The 18,210-nt window shown below is 38.3% G+C and overlaps 1 pseudogene; it reads left to right on the top strand.

Moving 5' to 3' along the window:
* Nucleotides 1-1,583: 1,583 nt before the first annotated feature.
* LOC112850897 (uncharacterized) lies at nt 1,584-7,520 on the top strand (annotated as a pseudogene).
* Nucleotides 7,521-18,210: the final 10,690 nt, after the last annotated feature.

Genomic DNA, 18,210 nt, shown 5'->3' with positions numbered 1-18,210 from the left:
AGAGGTGGGTGGAGGGGCAAAAGGAGTCAGGACCTGCAGGTAGACAGTGAAGTCTGTCGTTGTCTAGGAGTCAGTCTAGGGTGGGGTCTTTCTGGCTCAGGGCAGTCTTTGAGGCGTGAGGGGTAGTTCCAGTTCCCCTGAGGGATACTTTGTCCTCAGGGTCTTCCTCCTGAGCCAGGAGACAAGCTGGAAGGAACCCAGTGAGGAAGTTTGAGGTCAAAATTGAGGCAGCAAAAGTCCTCTGTCTTGCCCTTGGATTTGGTCAGCCATGAGTGGCAGAACTGGGTCTGTCTGGGGCCCCTGGAACCAGGTGCTCCTGTACCCTTGGGTCCTGCTTACAACGTCATTACCACAATCTATCCAATAAACATGTCCCTCATCTACCATTGTTAATACGTGTGTGTGTGTACATGTGTGTGTTGAGAACACTTCCGATAGCCTCTCTTAGCAAATCTCAAGGGTACAATACACTAGTATTAAGCACACTCACCGAGGTGTAAACATTCACTGCTCACACATCCTGCATTAGTAGTGCTTTTTGCCATTTGACCAACATCTAAACATTTCCCCCATCCTCAGCCCCTGGCAACAAACTTGCTAATCTTTAATAATTTTGCCTTTTTAAAGATTTGCATGTATGTGATTTCATACAGTATATATTTTTCTGTATGTGGTTTATTTAACTTAACAAAATATCCTCTAGCAACCTCTAAGTTGCTGGCAATGGAAAGATGTCCTTCTTTTCTGAGGCTGATACATATGCCAAGAATAAATTAGGTGAAGGACATCTACTAGGAAGGAGTTAATAGCAGAGATGAACACTTAATTTTTATTTATTGTAAAGTTTATTGATTTATTTTGAGAGAGAGAGACAGAGAACGAGCAGGGTTGGAGCAGATAGGGAGACAGGGGATCTGAAGTTGGCCCTGTGCTGACAGCAGAGAGCCCGATGTGGAGCTCAAACTAACCAACTGCTACTTCATGACCTAAGCCAAGGAGGGACACTTAACTGACTGAGCCATTCAGGTGCCCCCAGCGAAGAACCATTTATAAAGAGTTATCTGCGTGGCAGTGCAAACATGTTTGATAAACATTTGCTCTTTCCTTTTTCATTGAATGTAGATGTAGTTCCTGCTTCTTGAGTTGTAAAGCCCTACCCCCTTCTCCTTCATTCCAAATGGCATATAAGCATCGATTGCCTGTCTTTGAGTCTCATGTCTTTAAAGTTCCCATAATTAAGAAATTATTTTTTTTCCCTCTTTTGAACCTGCCTGATGTCAGTATAATTGTTAGACTGGCCAAAGAATAGAGAACAGATGAAGGAAAATGTTTTCTTCTTATACACATTCATTCTGTTGTTGAAAACTGACCTCTGTTCTTCAGAGCTAAAATATAATGTGAAGACAGAGTTTGGGAAAAAGATGTGAGTCAGGAGTTGAGCTCAAGCTGGATGTGTATAAGCTCTTTCTCTGAGAAGACATTACTTTTGTATAGTTTCTGTTTTCATCACAGGAGGCTGTTCCCATAGGGTGTTTTGCCCGAAGTAAAAGATAAGGTGGAATGAAGAGATTATATGTGGGACTATGGTCAGTGGGTACAAGCAGGTAAACAGTGAAGGTCAGGTCCTGGTGTCTAGCTGGTGACATTAACTCCCTTTTTCATCTTGGGTACCATTATGAATGCAGCCTATGGCCACTTGGTAACTGTCATTTTTATTGCAGGGACTGCTGACCTTCAGGGATGTGGCCATAGAATTCTCTGAGGAGGAATGGGGATGCCTGAACCAGAGTCAGCGAGAACTGTACAGGGATGTGATGTTAGAGACCTATGGACACCTCCTCTTATTGGGTGAGGATAACTCCTTCCAGACTTCCCAAACCACACTCAGGGTTTTGTTCCTTCCTTTGAAGACTGTCTCTTGGAAGCTTCCTCTTTGCATGACTGAGATTCAGATCCCTTCAGTAAGGGAAAGTAGGGGTTTGTAGATGTAGAGAAAAATCTTCACGATGTTTACTTTTCAGCTGTAGATTCCCCTTCTTTAATGCAAGATCATAATTTCTGTAGTTTACTGGTAATTGCAAACATTGACTGGCATAAAATGGTATTGCCCACTTAATCTCCATTTGCTACTCATTACTGTAGTGGTAGTACTTGGAAGTGGAGGTCAAGATCTGAACACTGCAAATCCCTCCTGCATGTTTTAAAGGGGTTGTTGGGCAACAGCTTTTGGGAAATCATTTTCTAGAATTCTACAATGTCCTCTCTTCTCTACTGAGTTCAATACTGGGTTGAAAGGTAGAATTTTCAGCAATACTTAGATTCTTTTTTTCTGATAATCAGGTCTATTGTTTCAAAAACAGACCTGGTCATTTTTTTTTGGAACGACAGAGGGAGCTCTGGGATGTGAAGAGAAAGGAGACAGTAGCCTCACACCCAGCTAGGTGGGAATGAATGAAGCAAATGACAGAGGTGAGGTCCAAATAGGAAGTAGGAAGATAGACCTTAAAATGTGGTTCAAGTAGGCTCCTTGAATGGAAATTAGTTTGAGAAGCCTAGTTTTATGTCTCTCCCTCTCACAGTGGGACATCTGTTTTCTAACAAATCATGCTCTTACACTCTCTAAGGATTCTCCTTCAGCCCACTGGTGGTCCATCACATCCACAGTGAGAGCCACAATACCCTGAAAACTTCTCCATTGCTTTGAGGGCCCTGGGGAATTTTCTGTACTTCTGAAGAACTCTATGCTAAGACATTTCCAGTTTCTCTGCCTCCTGTGAGAAGTGTCTCAGGGTAGTGGTGGGCATACTGGGGGAAGCGGGGGCTGGGGTCCAAATCCCAGGAACACTGGAGACAAGTATCACATGATTTCTGTTTTATGCTTTCCAATGTTACTGAGGCTTTAATCTTAATTGTACCAAATTGAGATTCAGTAATTTCATCAGATAACAAAGCACCTTCCTAAAATGAGAAAATCTTATCCTTTATTTCACATCAGAAGTTCATTTTTCTTTGTATGAACTAAAATAAGAAATTTCCAATCTGTGTGTCCCATTTCTCAATGGTGAAATAATTTGTTTATCCTAACATTCATAACTAAATTAATGCCATAGGTAAACTAGAATATTTAGAACTTAGAACTTGCAGCCTATTATTAAGTCTCAATGGTTACCTTCTTTCTTAATAATTTCATCATTTTCATATTTTGTGTTATATGAAGTTCCTGTAACTTTGTTATAAATGTTTTCACTTTCTAAGTACTTACATAAGAGATTCATTTCTGATTTATTAGATCAAAGTTGTAACTTGGGCATGTGCTTTATGAGCTATGAGGTAGATAATTAGTAAAATTTTTACATTTAGAAAAAAATCTTAATCATAAATGTAATTTTACTTCACAATAAATTAATAACTAATTTTTTTTCTATTTTCCTCAGAATGTATCTGGATTTAAGCATAAATATTTTTTTGTAAAGTGACTGTCAGCCTAGTTTTCAACTTGATGGTGTTTATTTAGAAATGAAAGGGTTCTGGGGCGCCTGGTTGGCTGAGTCTGTTGAGCGTCTGACTTCAGCTCAGGTCATGATCTCACAGTTTGTGGGTTCGAGGCCCACATCAGGCTCTGAGCTGACCGCTTGGTCAGAGCCTGGAGCCTGCTTCAGATTCTGTGTCTTCTTCTCTCTCTGCCCCTCCCCTGCTCATGCTTTGTCTCACTCTTTTTCTCAAAAATAAATAAATGTAAAAAAAAAAAAAAGAAATGAAAGGGTTTTGCTTGGGGCACTTGGGTGGCTCAGTCGGTTAAGCCTCCCACTCTTGATTTCATCTCACATCATGATCTCAGTGTTCCTGAGGTTGAACCCCTGTCAGGCTCTGTACTGAAAGCATGGAGCCTGATTAGGATTTTCTCTCCCTCTCTCTGCCACTCCCCTGCCCTCATGTGTGTGCATATTCTCTCTCTCTAAATAAAGAAATAAACATTTTTTAAAAATTAAAAAGTCTTTTGTTTGCTTGATTCTACAGAATGGATTTTACCCTTGGTAAAATGCGCTTTTGATTCAGTTTCCTTGTTTTTTTTTTTTTTTTTTTTTTAATTTTTTTTTCAACGTTTATTTATTTTATTTTTGGGACAGAGAGAGACAGAGCATGAACGGGGGAGGGGCAGAGAGAGAGGGAGACACAGAATCGGAAACAGGCTCCAGGCTCTGAGCCATCAGCCCAGAGCCCGACGCGGGGCTTGAACTCCCGGACCGCGAGATCGTGACCTGGCTGAAGTCGGCCGCTTAACCGACTGCGCCACCCAGGCGCCCCTCAGTTTCCTTGTTTTTATTTTAAGTTTATTTATTTTGAGAGAGAGAGAGACAGAGACAGAGAATGAGAGGGGGAGGGGTAGAGAGAGGAAGAGAGAGAATCCTATGCACGCTCTGCGGTTTGCAATGAGTTGAGCACAAGGCTCAATCTCACGACCCTGAGATCATGACCTTAGCTGAAGTCAAGAGTCGGACGCTTAACCAACTGAGCCACCCAGGCGCCCCACTTTGCTGTGTTTTATCGTGGACTTTGCGTGAGTACTCCCCACAGGTAGTAGTTTGTAGTCTTCTATATTTGTAGCGTTTTCCTTTGCCTTTCATAACCTGTAAATGCTGGTATGACAGAGTCTTTTCATAATCTCCCTTTTCACTCCCTGGAAATGCTTGAGGAGATTTCAAGTACTTTGTCATTAAATGTTTCTATGAATTATCTAGTGAAGTCACTGGCACAGGACTTTTCCTTTTTGGGAGTTTGTTTATTACATTTTTAATCTACTTGGTAGTTGTAAGTCAGTTGAACTTTTCTTGAGTGAGAGAGCAAGTGAGTCGGGGAGAAAGGCAGAGGGAGAGAGAAGAACAGAGCCCTGCATGGCACTCCATCACATGTGTCTAAGATCATGACTTGAGCCAAAATTGAGAGTTGGACCCTTAACTGACTAAGCCACCTGGGCTCCTCTGACATTTTTTTCCCTCCATGATGGAGTTACATAGGTTATACCTTTATTTGAAATAGATACTTTTTTTTGATACCTATTTGTTGGCATATAATTATCCTCTGTCTCTCTTATAATTATTTTTATTTCTATGCTATCACTTGTACTGTATCTTGTTTTACTTCTTCCCTTCTGATTTTAAGTGATCTTCACTTTTTCATTCTTACTTGAGTTATATGTCTACAAGTTTTGTTGCTTATTTCTCTTTTTTAAAAAATTTTTAATGTTTATTCATTTTTGAAAGACAGAGTGCAAGCAGGGGAGGGGCAGAGAGAGAGAGGGAGACACAGAATCTGAAGATCTGAAGCAGGCTCCAGGCTCTGAGCTGTCAGCACAGCTCGTAAAACCATGAGCAGTGAAATCATGACCTGAGCCAAAGTCAGATGCTTAACCCACTGAGCCACCCAAGGTGCCCCTGTTGATTATTTCTGAATGTCAACTCCTCCTATTGTTTTTTTCCTATTTTTGCTGTATTTTATTGTCTTAATTTCTGTTTTCTGTTTAAATTTTCTTCCTTCTACTAAATCTTGGCTCATATGGTACTTTTCCTGATTATTTGAGGTGTAGGAAAGTGATTTGTGCTACACCATGAAATACTACAGAATGATCTATTAGGCTATGTCTTCAGCACATTATGTGTGAGTTTCTGTGTCACAGAAGAATGAAGTCCTGAAGATTCCTTCTCAACCATCTTTCTGACATTCTCTGACTTATTTTAAGGTTGTATATTAGAGGTTCTCAGTACATTCATCTGAGAGTAGTAAAAGTGGAATGATTTTACTTTTCTGATATTTCATATCTTTTAGCTGTATCTTCACATGGCACCTCGAGCTTCCTAACAAAGCGATGCATAGAAGCTCCTTTAGAAAAAGTGTCACTGGGTACATATAAACATTGTACCCTTGAGAATTTACACTTAATGTTAAACTGGGACAGCGATGGAAAGAGTGAAGTGCATCAAAGATATAAGGAAGGACACAGCCAAATCGAGTCGACTGCCCAGAATAAGAACTTCACTGCTGAAACTGGCAAAGGATATAAAACATTTTGGAAAACCTCCCCTTTTATGTCCTCTACTTGTGCAAAGCAGTGTGTATCTGTAAGCACAATCTCAAATCAAATATTCAAATATACATATTTGGGCAAAGAAACTTTGGAGCATTTGGGGAATTAACTCATCCATTCTAAAAATAATTACTTGAACCAACTTGAAAATAGAATTGTATTGACCTTTCAGTCAAGTGTTTCTAAAAACCAGAGATTTAAAAATGAAGAAAAAAGGTCTAAGTGGTATCAATTTGGGAGGTGCTTCACTGAGGAGGTGGCCCTACAAAATAACCCTAGCATTTTCAATGGGGATAGAATTGCTCAATGCAGTGAATCTGAGAAAAAAATTTAACCAGGGCTCATATGTTAAGAAACGTCTGAGAACCCATTTGCAGGACAACCATTTTGAATGTAATAAAGGTCAGGAAGACTTTTATCAAAGATCCAAACTTATTATACATAAGAGTATGCATATTGGAGAAAATCCTCATAAATATAAGGAATGTGGGAAAGCTCTGAAGCAGTCCTCCAATACTGCTGATCATCAGAGGACTGGTGTGGGAAAAAACACATACAGATGTAATAAATCTGGAAACACGTTTTTGTCAAACATCAAGACTAAATACATGTAAGACAATTGGTACAGGTGATAAAGGGTAAATTTGTAAGGAATTTGGCAAAACCTTTGACAGGCACTCAACACTATCTCAACACTGCAAATGGATACTACAGAGAAAACTTACAAATGTGAAGAATGTGGTAAAACCTTTAAGGATGGGTCATCACTCAGTGGACATAGGTGAATCCATACCAAGGAGAGACATTACAAATGTCAAGAATGTGGCAAATCCTTTAGCAGGTACTTAGGCCTTAATGAACGACACAGCATCCATACTAGAAAGAAACCTTATAAATGTAATGCATGTGGCAAGGCCTTTAGCCAGCACTCACACCTTATCAACATTACAGAATTTGCACTGAGAGAAATATTACAAATGTCGAGAATGTGGAAAAGCCTTTAGCCAGCACTCAGACCTTACTCGACATCACAGAATTCAAACAGGAGAGAAACCTTACCAATGTAAGGAATGTGGGAAGGTCTTTAACCAATGCTCATACATTACTACACATCAGAGAATCCATACTGACAGAAACATTTTAGAGAATGTGGCAAGGCCTTTAGCCAGCACTCATGCCTTACTGAACATCACAGAATACATAATGGAGAGAAACCTTATCAATGTAAAGAATGTGGCAAAGCCTTTAGGTAGAACTCAAGCTTTACTGAACATCACAGGATCCATACTGGAGAGAGACCTTACCAATGTAAGGAAAGTGGCAAGGCCTTTAACCAGCACTCACACCTTATTCAACATCACATAATTCATACTTGAGAGAACATTATCAATGTAATGAGTGTGGGAAAGGCCTTAATCACTGTTCATCCTTTATTTAATATCACAGAATTCATACTGGAGTATATGTGAGAGAAGTTTTAAGGACTGCTCAACCCTACTCCACATCACAGAATCCATACTGAAGAGTAATGATACACGTGTAAAGAATGGCTAGACCTTAAGCAATGCTAATCCCTGATTCTTTGTCAGAGAATGTTTACTGGAGATGATTTTATAAACATAAAGAATTTGGCAAGCCCTGTAATCAGTATTCAAGCCTCATTCACCATCAAATTTATACTAAAGAGAAACCTTATAAGTGCAAAGAATGTGGTAAAACTTTTCAGAAGGCACAATCCTTACTCAGCATCTCATTGTTCACACTTAGGAGAAACATTACAAATGTAATGAATATGGCAAAACTTTAGCTGGAACTCATAACTTATTCAACATCATAGTTCTCATAAAGGAGGAAAACTCTAAAATGTAAAAAGAATGAACAACCTTTAAACTGGAATTTAATCCTTATTCAATACCCAAAAATGCATGAATCAAACAAACCTAATGAATGAGCAAAGACCTTCTTTATCAATACACACTTTGAAAACGTCATAGAGTACAGAATGGAAAATAACTTGAAAGAAGCACTTAGAAATATATTTAATTGAACATGAAATGTCAATAAACGTCACAGAATTCACAGCAGAAAGCAGTACATCAGCCTATTCAGACATTACATTACACCAAAATACTTATTATAAGGAATAATACGAAGTTAAACATTTAGATAATGTATATACTATTATGCTTCAAAAGATAGAAGGGCTGGGTTTTTCCATAGGTATAATCAATTTCCATATGCGTTTTTGTTTTACATTAAACCTATTTAAGATTGTGACTAGCAAATATTAATGCATTTCTACTCTCAAATCACTTCAGAATGTTTTTATTCCCAGTGGGTGTGTGAAAGCATGTGGCCGATTGTTGCTGCATCAAAGATATAAGTGCCATTCTTCCTTAGGTGGGACTCATGCATATCTAGTTTTCCATGGAAGATGAAAGACAATATGTGAAGAAAATCTAAATGGAGATGCTTTTTGTGCTTCTAACCCTGATGTAAATGACCATGAAGTAGGTGTTCAAAACATCATTCTTCTCCATTTATTAAAACTAAAAACATTTGTGAATATTACAAATAAAATATTTTACTGGCTGGTCTTCAAGGGAAAGAGGTGTCAATCCACACAAAAAAGTGATGCATCTTCATCCTAGCAATAGTTACAAGTAGTCAATATCAATCGAAGTGGTTGAAAGGAAGAAATCTTCACAGATATCAGAAAGAGAATAGCTAAGTCTTCCTAAAATGACATAGGATTTTTGAATAATTACTTCAGGTCTGAAAGAGTTTTAGTAGGCAAAATTAAGATGTTCATAACTTATAATAGACTGTCATGTCTTCCTGAATCCTCATGGTACCCAGAAAATGAAAACTCGTAATAGATATACAAAAGATAAAGAGAAAAGAATCAAAGTTTACCATTCTAGAAAATCATCAAATCACAAAGATTAACAGCAAACAGAAAAGGATGAGCAAATCTAAAACAGCTGGAAAACAATGTAGAGAATGACAACAGTTATACCATACTTGTATCAATACTTACTTTAAATATAAAGGGACTAAATTCCCCAAATCAAAAGATATAGATAGACTGAATGGAAAGAAATATAAGATCCAATTATATGCTGACATCAAGAGACTCACTTTCACTTTCAGAACACACTCAGCCTGAAAGTGCAGGTCTGGAAAATGATATTCCATGCAAACGGAAACCAAAAGAAAGCGGGGTAGCTATGCTTACTTCAGACAAAATAGACTTGAAGCCAAGGACTGTAATAAGGCACAGTGAAGATCAATATAAAATAAAGGGGTCAGTTTGTGCAGTTTTCAGTTAATGTGGTTGGCAGAATAGCAAGAAAGTTTCCCCCCATTTTGATTTTGAAGAACAGGAATGGTGTGGTTCTATAACTCATGTAGTACTTACCACATGGAAAACAAACACCTTTTTCCATAAATGTTGGTGGTGTTTGTCCAGGTACCTGAATTGTAGCTTGTGTAATATTTCCGAACATCTGTGTCTAATGACTCCTCTAAATTGTTATTTGATACTCAAAAATGTATTTCTATGTTTATAGGGTTGGGGGAAAAAAGAACACTAAATGACAACTTGAGGAGGTCCTATTGCTTCCAGATTTTGAAGTGTGTGGGAAAATACAGTTTCAAAGAAAATCTTGGGTGATTTACTGGAAAAGCAGTCAATAATTTATCAAAACCAACTTGTAGAGGCTAATGTTTTCCACAGTATTCAGTTTTCTAACATCTTGCTATTATATACATCATATTTTTTCACAACATGTTACTTACTTTATATTTTTATCTGCTCTTTTAAGCCCTCGATAAGTTATTTGTCTTTTCAGGCAAGTTACAATAATATCTCCCAGTAATATTTCTGATATTTCTGTGTAGTTTTTCTTTGTATACAATTACAAATGATAGGCTTTTTATGGGTCACCTTTGCAATACTTGTGATAGTGGGTTTGTTGCAAGTTGAGTTCTTTCTCAAATTTGCATCTTCCCATAAGATAACCTTATATTCTACTTGGTTCACACTTTTTAGACTACATTACATGTGACTAAAGGTTTTGTACATTATATGTGTATTTACTACATAGAAAACATTCACTCCTTTAATGTTGGAGTAAGGTAGCTATTACATGTATGTAAGATTTGTTTATGTTCCACTAAAGCTGTGTTGTATATCTGTGTTGTATTTGTATTGATAAGACATTTAGTTCTGCTTATTGCTTTTTCCTTTTGTTATACAATCTTATTGTGCATTGATTTTATCAACATTTGGATGCATGTGCATCAGTTACCTAAAAAAAAAAATTCTTTGATCGATATATAGTAATCTTTTATCGATTTTGAAATAAATATAACCTGCTTTTACTAAAAAAAGAAAAGAAAAAGAAAAAGAAAGGAGTCAATTCAACCTAAGGATATAACTTGTATAATTATGCACCCCACAGCACCTAAATATATATAGGAAATATTAAGAGACAAGAACAGAAAAAGAAAGAGCAATACAATAGCTAGGGACTTCAATACCACATCTTCAATAATGGATACGTTATCCAGACAGAATATCAATAAGGAAACATCAGACTTCAATTCCATTAGGCAGACAGACTTACAACATTGCATCCAACAGCAAAAAACACATTCTTCTCATGTGCATGTGGAACATTCTGCAGTATAGATTATATGTTGGTCCACAAATAAATCTTAATAAGTTTAAGATTGAAATACTATCAAAGCATCTTTTCCAACCGCCATGGCAGGAAACTAGAAGTCAGTTATAAGGACAAAACTAGAAAACTAAGCAACATGCCACATTATTCATAATAATCAAGACATGGAAATAACTTGTGTCCGTTGTCAGAGAAGATTATATGGTGCATATATACAGTATATGGTGGCTAAAATGAACAATATTGTTTTGCCTATTTGAAAGAATCTAAACAGAGTAGCTCTTCAAAATTCTTATCACACAAAAACTTGATAAATGTGAGATGGTGGATGTTAAGTAAACTTACTGTGGTAAATGTTTTTGCAATGTATACATTTCTCAAATCATTAAGATGTACACCTTAAGCTACGATAATGTTGTATGACAAGAATATTTCAATAAAACTGGAAAAACCTTAAAGAAGCAGATTGGTGGTTGCTTAGGCATGAGGGTAAAGGATGAAGGTGGGGATAGCTAAAGAATATTGAGGTTTCTTTTCCAGGTGATGAAATGTTCTAAAATTGACAATGGTTTGCTTGTATGTAAATCTGAATTGGTTAAAAATCTATCAATTGTACAAAGTAAATGGATGAATTATGCAGGTTGTAAATCATATCCAGATAAGGTTTAAAAAGAATGCCTGGGTGGCTCAGTTGGTTAAGCATCTGACTTCAATCTGATCTCACGGTTTGTGAATTCAAGCCCCATGTCTGGCTCTGTGCTGACAGCTCAAAAATAAATAAACACACACACACACACAAACAAACAAACATACAAACAAATAAACAAATATTTTTGAAATTTTAAAAGAATACCTAGTATTTAGGATAAATGTCAAAGACTGTATAAATCCAAGTATTAATCAAACACACACATATACACACATGTAAGATTCCAAATTGATACTAGGATTTAACTTTCTGTTTTGCTTTGTGTGATAATATAAAAAACAACTTTGAAAAGAAGCACATGGTAAGGAAGTTCTGTCAAATTAGACATAATATGTATAATTATTAGCGTGAAGCAAGTTCAACATTTTCATGTTGGATAAAGAACATGATAGGGGGGCGCCTGGGTAGCTCAGTCAGTTGATAGACCGACTTCAGGTCAGGTCATGATCTCACGGTTTGTGAGTTCGAGCCCCGCGTTGGGCTCTGTGCTGACAGCTCAGAGCCTGGAGCCTGCTTCAGATTCTGTGTCTCCCTCTCTCTCTGCCCCTCCCCCACTCATGCTCTGTCTCCCTCTGTCTCAAAAATAAATAAACATTAAAAAAAGGACATGATAGGTACTGAGGCACCTGGAGGCTCATCTGATGAGTGATGGACTCAATTTTGACTTATGTCATGATCTCATGGTATATGAGATTGAGCCCCATGCCAGGCTCTGTACTGACAGTGTGGAGCCTTCTTGGGGTTCTTTCTGTCCCTCCCTGCCCCTCTCTCACCTCTCTCAAAATACATAAATATATTTTTAAAAGGGGGGGTGTGCCTGGGTGGCTCTGTTGGTGGAGAATCTGACTTTGGCTCAGGTCATGATCTCACAGCTTGTGAGTTCAAGCCCTAAGCCCAGCTCTGTGCTGACAGCTCAGCCTGGAGCCTGCTTCGGATTCTGTGTCTCCCTCTCTCTCTGCCCCTCTCCCACTCATGCTCAGTCTCTCAAAAATAAAACATCAAAATAAAAATTTAAAAAACAAAAACAAAAACAAAAACGGGGCTCCTGGGTGGCTCAGTCGGTTAAGGGACACTTATTTTGACTTCAGGTTATGATCTCATGGTTCATGAGGTGGGGCCCTGCATTGATAGTACAGAGCCTATTTGCAATTCTCCCTCTCCTTCCCTCTCTCCCTCCCTCCCTCCCTCTCTCTCTGTCTCTGTCTCTCTCTCTCTGTTTCTCCCTTGGGGGTAGAGAGAATGAGGTCAAAATGTGAGGCAGACAAGAAAGGTGGTGCTTGAGGTAATGAAAATTTGCAGGGGTCCATTTGTAGGTCACAAATCATTCTACACACTAATTCTCTGATTTGCATTTGATTCACAATTGTCAACAGTTTCTAATTTCAGCCCATGAGGCAATAACCTTACTTGTATAAGACACCCAGTAATCCTTTCAATTGAATAGACAGTAAAAGATCACAGGTAAAATTTTGAGTAAACAGTGAGTCTCAACATTTTTTTTCTTCTTCAGAGATACCCCTCACAAGGTGTGACCATGGAGGAGATCGTATGGAAACCATAAGAAGAAAATGGATTCTGCTAACAACCTGAATGGTCCTGGAAGTGACTGCTTTTGTAGAGGTTCCCAAGAAGATCCAATGCCTCATGAAACCTTAATTTTAACATAGTACCCTCAACAGAAAGCCCAGCCAAGTTCATTAAAATTCAGACTTATTAACAACAGAATTATGTTTTTATCATTCCTAAATACATGCAATTGGTTATGGTAGTGATAGAAAACAACTACACATAGGCATATAATTAATTGTAAAATGAAAATGTAAAAAATATTTAAATCAAGTAAAAATCTCCATTAGTTACCCACAATCAAAAATAGATCAATCTTCAAACATAACAGTTTGTCAGGTTGAGATGGATCCTCCCTATTACGCAGTTTCACAATATATGTAAAATTGCATTTGCAATTGTATAACACAGAGAATTTGGTTCAATATTTACATAAATATTGTCACATCAAACTTAGTCAAATATCTTTCCTTAACCATGCTACATGAAGGTGATATGAGGTGTTTTTGTGTTGCAGTAGATCTGTTTCACACAGGTAGAAACAGATCTACTGCAACACAAAAACACCTCATATCCCACAGTAATTAAGAAAACCTCCTTGTAGAAACACTCTGTTGTTTATATAATTACATAGTTGAATGTATCTGTCTCCTGTTATCACACACATCATGAAATGTGGATCTTTGATTTCTACACACATGACTTAACAGGGTGGTTCTGGGGCATGAGATTGTTGCATCATAATGATCATTAAAAAAAATTTTTTTGGGGGGCGCCTGGGTGGCGCAGTCGGTTAAGCGTCCGACTTCAGCCAGGTCACGATCTCGCGGTCCGTGAGTTCGAGCCCCGCGTCGGGCTCTGGGCTGATGGCTCAGAGCCTGGAGCCTGTTTCCGATTCTGTGTCTCCCTCTCTCTCTGCCCCTCCCCCGTTCATGCTCTGTCTCTCTCTGTCCCAAAAAAATAAATAAACGTTAAAAAAAAAAAATTAAAAAAAAATTTTTTTTAATGTTTATTTACTTTTGAAAGAGTGAGAGAGACAGAATCTGAAGCAAGCTTCAGGATCTGAGCTGTCAGCACAGAGCACGATTCAGGGCTTGAACCCACAAACGGTGAGATCATGACCTTAGTCAAAGTCAGACTCTCAACCAACTGAACCACCCCAGTGCCCCCATAATGACCATTGCTAAATTACACAGGCAAATCGAATTTAAAAATAAATAAATAAAACAAAATACAGGGTGTCTATGTGGTTCAGTCTGTTGAGCAACCAAATCTTGATTTCAGCTCAGTTTGTGATTGTAAGGTTGTGGGATTCAGCCTCAGGTTGGGCTCCACACTGAGCATGGAGTCTGCTTAAGATTCTCTCTCTGTCTCTCTGCCTCTCTCCCCCTGTTTGCACTCTCTCCCTCTCTCTCAATCAAAACAAAACAAAACAAAACAAAAAACAACAAAAAACCAAAACAAACAACAACAACAACGACACATAAATCAGGTAGTATCCAACTAAATATGTTTCTACTGTTAAATAAATTAAACAGGAAAACCACAGCCTGAGGAGGCTCTAATATCTTGATAGCCTTGTAAGGAAAACACAACTTAATCACAGTCATTGCACTTGAATGGAAAAAAATGAACTTATGAACAAACATAGTCAACTAGGCCTTCCAAAAATAAGGCAAACACTTAAGGTATATCTATTCAAACAAGGTCCTTGCTTTGTTTCCAAATCCTCTCTAGAAAAACCTTACCACAATTTCTTACAGGTGGAACATGCTTAACTATTTCAATAGATAAAATAGATGGTCAAATTAAGTCTTGAAAATTTGAATGTAACCCAGTTAATCGTTTAACACCACACAGTACCACCTTTCATTTTGACCACTTTTCTCACATGGCTTGAACACCTTGCCCACTTGCAACATAATTGGGCAGAAGACTCAGTATGTCACCTTTGCCAGCCTCCCTCTGCCCACTTTGCACATGTGCATAAGACACCAATGGCGACTCTGCCCTTCCTTGCCCAGATTTCACTCTTGGTAATGGATCCCCAGGGCACCTGCTTAGATAAAGTTTCCCCACCAAGTGCTGCACATGTGCACAGAGGGTGCGTGGAACCGATAGCTCCTCCAGGACCAAAATCTGCAGTCATGTGCTTCTCCCTTCACTAGTCCAGGTCTCCAGAGCACCAGCCTTGAATCCCATCTCAACCAAGCCCACACACCAGAGTTCACAGTTTAGGTAAGCGGGGGTCAGAGTCTATGGCTAGACCAGTCCTCCCTCTGAACAATGTTGTTATAACACACAGAGTTTTTGATGCTCTCTCCCATTCCTGTCTTTCCTCTTGCCAAAACTTCTCACATGTGTGCAAAGAGAATACAGATGAATCCCTCAAGGACTTGGATCTGGTACTTCCCACAATGCACAGGACCACAGAGCAGATGGGGAGCAAAGACTGGTTACCCAGGATCACCTTGTGTAATAAAACACATAAGGGACCCATCAGTCCCATCTCTCCAGTGTAATTTCTCACACACCCAGTCGCCGGTTTCATACATTGGGCCTAATGTTGTGAGTACACAACTCAGCTGCCCCAGAATTTGCATCAGGAATAGTCTCTCTGCCTACAGGGGCTTGAAGAGCCTAACAGAGAATTGTCCTTCAGATTCTGTCAAAAATGATCTTTTACACCACAAAATTGCCCTCCACAGCTCCACTGCCAGTCCCTGACCCTCCCTTCTTGGAACAGCTCAGAAACACAGTTGCTGACTTCTTTATCTCCTGGGTGGCTCAAGCTGACATTCATACTTTCCTGACACTCAGACTTAGATAAAGGAGAGCAAAGGACTTACAATTTGGGGAGTCAGTTTCATCTTTCTGATTCAAACTGTGCTTCCAAGGGAATACATAGGCTCCCATCTTCCAGTTCTGGGATATCCATTGGTAGTTCACACATTAAAATTGACCAAATACATAAATGCAAATAATTGACCCATCGGGTTTCCCTCAGAGCCTTTATTCCATGCTTGTTTTGTGTCTCCTACTCTGCTCTCTGTACTTGTGCCCTCATATCCAATACTATTTTCTTAAGATTACTTATAATGCAAAAGAAGAGAAATGATCTCTATTCCCAGGAAGGTTCATTGAGCAACCAAATCCTCCTGGAAAAATGAACATACAATACCCAGTTCATATGACTTTAGAAAGATTAACTTGCATAATGTAAGGTTCCAAGCCCAGTGTAAAAAAATTACCTTCAATTTGAAAAAAGCTGTTTGCTTCACAAAGAGAACATAAATTCATCCACAAATAGATGATGACATGAATACTATATGACAACTTACCCAGGATAAAAAGTCAGGGCAAAACAACCATTGACAACTAACCAAGGGAAGAAGAAAAAAGAAAGTCATGTACCAACAATGTATGGGTAATATTTACACACCAAATACACATAAAATTTTATTGGCAATTGACATATGGCTGATTCCTATTTGAGTTAAAACCTACACAGTCGTTGGGGTGCCTGTGTGGCTTAGTTGGTTAAGTGTCTGATATTGGCTCAGGTTATGATCTCACAGTTTGTGAGTTTGAGCCCTGCATCTGAATCTATGCTGATAGCTCAGAGCCCGGATCCTGCTTTCAGATTCTGTGTTTCCCTCTCTCTGTCCCTCCCCTGCTTGTGCTCTCTCTCTCTCTCTCTCTTTCTCTCTCTCATAAATAAATAAATAGATAGATAGATAGATAGATAGATAGATAATTTTTAAAAACTCCTACACTGTCTTCAAATGTACTCAGTTGAAAATTGTTATCCAAAAATATAAAATATATAAAATATAGATGAAGAAACACAATTAGTAATTAATGTTGTGGTTACTGTCATTAAAAAGGAAGGATTGTAGGAAGGATAAGAACCATATGATCCTCTCAATAGATGCAGAAAAAGCATTTCACAAAATACAGCATCTTGATAAAAATCTTCAAGATAGTAGGGATAAAAGGAACATACTTCAACATCATAGAGGCCATATATGAAAGACCCACAGCTAATATCATCAAAGGAGAAAATCTGACAGCTTTCCCCCGAAAGTCAGGGAACACAACAGGGATGTCCACTCTTACCACTGTTGTTCAAAATAGTACTGGAAGTCCTAGTCTCAGCAATAGGACAACAAAAATAAATAAAAGGCATCCAAATTGGCAAGGAAGAAGGGCAACTTTCACTCTTTCTGCATGATACTCTATGTAGAAAACCTAAAAGACCACCAAAAAATTGCTAGAACACATACATGAATTCAGCAAAATTGCAAGATATAAAATCAAAACACAGAAATTGTTTGCATTACTATACACCAATAATGAAGTAGCAGAAAGAGAAATCAAGGAATCGATTCCATTTACAATTGCACCAAAAACCATAAGATACTTAGGAATAAACTTACCTGAAGAGGGAAAAGAATGGTACTCTGAAAAATAGAGAACACTTATGAAAGAAACTGAAGAGGACACAAAGAAATGGAAAAACATTTCATGCTCATGGATTGGAAGAACAAATATTGTTCAAATGTGTATATTATGCAAAGCAATCTACACATTCAAAGCAATTCCTATCAAAATAACACCAAAATTTTTCCCAGAGCTAGAAAAAACATTCTAAATTTGTATGGAAGCAGAAAAAAAAAAATCCAAATAGCCAAATACTGTAGAAACAGAAAAGCAAAGTTCAAGCTGTGTTACCAAGCTGTAATCAACAAGACAGTATGGTGCTGGCACAAAAACAGACAAGTAGATCAATGGAACAGAATAGAAAACTCAGAAATGGATACACAACTATATGGTCAAGAAATCTTTGGCAAAGCAGGAAAGACTATTCAATGGAAAAAAGACAGTCTCTTCAACCAATGGTACTGGGAAAACTGGACAGTGACATGCACAGAAATAAAACTGGACCACCTTGGGGTGCCTGGGTGGCTCAGTCAGTTGGGTATATGACTCTGGATATCAGCTCAGATCATGATCTCATGGTTTGTGGCTTGTAGCCTGTGGGGGATAAGCTTAGGAAACCTCCAGGCTTACACCAATGGGTTAACAAGGCATAAAGAAATACAAAGCCATAAAATGCTCACACCTGAGTTTGGGTAAATCAGATTGGCACCCCAAGAATAGGG

This window comes from Puma concolor, chromosome E2 (genome assembly GCF_028749965.1).
Source record: "Puma concolor isolate L17-30 chromosome E2, mPumCon1.1.hap2, whole genome shotgun sequence".
NCBI lineage: Eukaryota > Metazoa > Chordata > Mammalia > Carnivora > Felidae > Puma > Puma concolor.
Note: the sequence above shows the minus strand (reverse complement) of the source record. Positions and strands in the feature narration are given on the sequence as shown.